Here is a 3,604-nt window from a genome sequence, read left to right as displayed (position 1 = left end):
CTACAGGAATTTGCTTGGCGACACCAGCTCTAAGGGGACATTGCTGAATAGCTCATTGTCTTTCAGGCAAGGACTAACTTTCTGTTAGGCTTTTGTACAGCTCCTAGCACAATGAGGTCATGGTCCATGACTTGGGCTCCTAGGCAGTAACTAACAGTATTAATATTGATAATAATTACTAATTAATAATAAAATCCTTCTGCCAGGTGCCAATGGCAGCAACAATGACCAGGTTCCAGGTTTCTGTAGATCCTTTTCTAGAATCAGAACAATGGCTTGAGCCCTAACCAGAGCAGTTCTGGGAAATTAAAATAGAACATTCTCAATCAGCTTTCCAGGTGGTTCTTCCCCACAGACAGGCATGCAGGAGACTGTGGGAACATGGAACCACAAATAACTTTTTATTTGCAGGAAAAGGGGGAAAAAACTAAACAAAAGCAACACAATAACCAAATAACCAAAAGGAGCAAAACTCAATCAGTGTATGAGGAGTGTGGCCAACACCCCACTTCCAATGTATTAATTGAACTTAGTCATACAAGAAACCCCACCCATCTAAGACCCCACTCATGGATCCAATTAGACTGTATGATAGCCGGGATGTCAGAGGATGGCTGTCCTCTGCCGATCTGCTCCAGTTCAATGAAGTCTTCACCAGCCAGTTCTGCTCCAATTTGCAGCTACCTGGTCCCTTTCCCTGATATCAGCTCCACTGCAGCTGGTCCCTCAGGCCACACTGTGAAGTCAGATGTGTGCTACCACCACTGGGTCAGGGTGGTTGGGTCCCAGGGAATCACTCCACAGATGGTTCAGAATCTGCAGATGAAGATCCCAGAGCACCACAGAACCTTTGGGCAGACTGCCTGCCTGCTCCCTGGGCTAGAGCTCCTGGTCACTAGAGCAGATCCTTCAGCCCTCTCTTTTTTTATCTTAAATCCCATTCCCAAACCAGAGTCCACTCCCTGAGCAGACCTCCATCTCTTAAGCCTTTTAGCCATGGACCTTACAATGAATAATAATAATAATAATGAAATCGCTGTGGGTTCAATACTGCCACGGTGGTGAATAGTACCTTACTTCACAATTAGTGCTATTGAAATCCATAGGACTGTGTGTGTTACAAGGCACTATTCTATGTGACAAATGGTGGCCTTATATAGATTTTTCCCATTATTCTCTGCCCATTATTCCTTGTTATTAATCTAGCTTCATGCCTCAAGACGATGAAACTTATATAAGGAGGGGGTGTAGTTTAGTGGTTAGAGCCACTATCCCGTTCTGTTCCCTTCATTAACTCACTGTATTTCACTTTCATCCATTTGTAAAATGGAGAGTGTTAATATGGAGCCACAGAAGGCTCAAGCTGTTAATGTTTGTATAGCACTTTGTGAGCCTCGGATGGAAAGCGCTATAGCAGGTCAGAACATTATTAGTAGTGTGTTATATATTTAGATGTGCCTCTTGCATCAGAAATATATGGCTGCAATTCATCAGAAGGCAACAGCAGGGCATGCATCAGGGTCTTTTTCCTGTTTGCTTTATGGTTTCAGTTATTTCTGGGACGTGAGGAGCACTGGAATGTGATGTCACTATGCAAACAGAAAGAATGGTGTCGTCAGGGCTTGGTGGGTGGAGATAAGATGTTTTATTCCCTGAGGAGGGGAGAGGAGAAAAGGAAAAATTTAGTCCAGATAAAGAAACATAATGGAACTGTCAATAGAGTCACAAAGGGAAAGAAAAACCGCTGCCCTCCATGCAAATGGTTTGGGAAAACAGTCCACCACCCTTAGCTAATTCCCCTGATTAAAACTGCATTAGCTTGTAGGTGTCAGGGACAGGCAGCTGTTTTCAAGGAAACCCTGGCTCCAAGAGGTCCTTCCTTGTAGGGCAGTAAGGCTGCTCTATCTGGAGGTAAATGTCAGGGAGACACGCAGCCTGCCGACGTTTGTCCTCTTTCTGACAGGCCCTGGCCAATGTCCTGCTGCTGAGGGTCGTGGTAATTTACGTCCCTTCTGTGTACATTAACTTATCTACAGTGGAGCTGGCTGCGCTTTTTCAGTCAGTCTGTCTCCTCCACAGGCTGTGAGACTTTCCTGACTGTGGGACTAAAAGTGGGAACTGGCTGCTCTGCTCCTGCCAAGTTCCTGAGCCTTACGAACAACAACAAACACAGCCAAGGAGCCAGGCCGCCTCATTCGGAGCCACAGCAGACATTGCTAGCTGTAGCATTAGCACTGTGCCTAGCCTTCCTGCACTGCTATCCCCTGGGAGAGTAGGAGAGAAGGGGAAGGAAGGCTGCTGCTGGAAATTAGATACTTAGTCCTTTACTTTTTGCCTCATTTTTATTCTACTATTATGTAACAGCAAGAATAGTTATTTATTATTTGCAACTCCCTGGGGATTTCCCCTCCCTCCCCCCATTTATAATGAAGCAGCCTAAGTAGTGCCATTTCATATAGGATTCAGACATTTCCCAGTTTACTGGCAATTTTGGCGCCATAGCTTTAGAGGGTATTTTTCAGGATTACCTTGTTGAAGTATATTAGTAAATAGGTTGGCAATTAAGTTCAATTGTAAATTCACTGTTGGCATAAGCAAGCAAATATTCAGTGATTGCATCGATAATTTGGCTCTACATTTTTAATAACACTTTCTTTACTGAGGCCAGAACTACTCTCACATCCTTGGAGTGAATTTCTGACATAGTAACCTGCTATCCCTATATGCATGGAATTTAACTTATTCATTCCACCTACCTGGCATGCCAAGAGCTTTTCACTGAAGTTAAAATGTATGTGCACTATTAGAGTTAGACTCATGTTTAACATAATAATCCATTTGTTACTCACTGGGTGCTCACTGGAAAAAGAGATGGAAAAGATTATATCCACCACCAATACCTTCTTTCGCTGCCTGTATTGCACTAGATCTAGCTAAAGCTGTGGAAGTGAAAGGAGCCTTGCTAACATTATTACTCGAATGGCTATGTCTGCTACCTGGCCTGTTCATGATAAAGCCCACTCACACACAGGGAATCCACATATGATCACTCCCACTGAGACTCAAATAAATGGCAAGCAAGATTGATTCTTGCCATACTGTCTATAACATGTCATAAAAGCATAAGTAGAGCATCGTTCCTATGGTGTTATCTAAAAAGCATTAATTCACCATGGAGTTCTGAGAGTGGAAAAAAATACTGAAATCAGTAGCATCATACTCATCCGTCTGTTTAGTGCAAGGACAGCTTGGCCTGCTAGTACCAACCCCCTATCAGATCACTTGTAAACTCCATTCATCTTCCAACAAAACTGCCACAAGGAAAGAAACACAGGGAGTTAACACTTTTTTGCAAACATCTGAGAGTCTCATTTAAACAAATATCTCAATGACAGTTATGTTCCTCCTGCATTTTCAGTGGATGTTCTTGCAAGATATTTTGTTATTTCTCTTGAGATTCCCAGACTACATCGGGCCTCCATCATGCAGGCTCTGAGATGGTTGAAGCGAGAGTCACGCCTTTCACTACCAACCTACAGACAAGCAGTCAGACATGGCTGTCACTGCTCATTGGTTTTCTTTGTCGTCTTCTTCTTCCATAGGT

At 43.5% G+C, this 3,604-nt stretch overlaps 1 long non-coding RNA gene across 1 annotated transcript; it reads right to left on the bottom strand.

Annotated features, from left to right (window-relative positions):
* Window positions 1–554: 554 nt before the first annotated feature.
* Window positions 555–3,394, bottom strand: LOC123365086. Its single transcript, XR_006577419.1, has 3 exons — window positions 3,221–3,394; window positions 2,757–2,859; window positions 555–1,652 (listed from the first exon to the last, which is right to left on the bottom strand). It is a non-coding gene; the product is annotated as an uncharacterized LOC123365086 (long non-coding RNA).
* Window positions 3,395–3,604: the final 210 nt, after the last annotated feature.

This window comes from Mauremys mutica, chromosome 2 (assembly GCF_020497125.1).
Source record: "Mauremys mutica isolate MM-2020 ecotype Southern chromosome 2, ASM2049712v1, whole genome shotgun sequence".
Classification (NCBI taxonomy): Eukaryota; Metazoa; Chordata; order Testudines; family Geoemydidae; genus Mauremys; species Mauremys mutica.
Note: the sequence above shows the minus strand (reverse complement) of the source record. Positions and strands in the feature narration are given on the sequence as shown.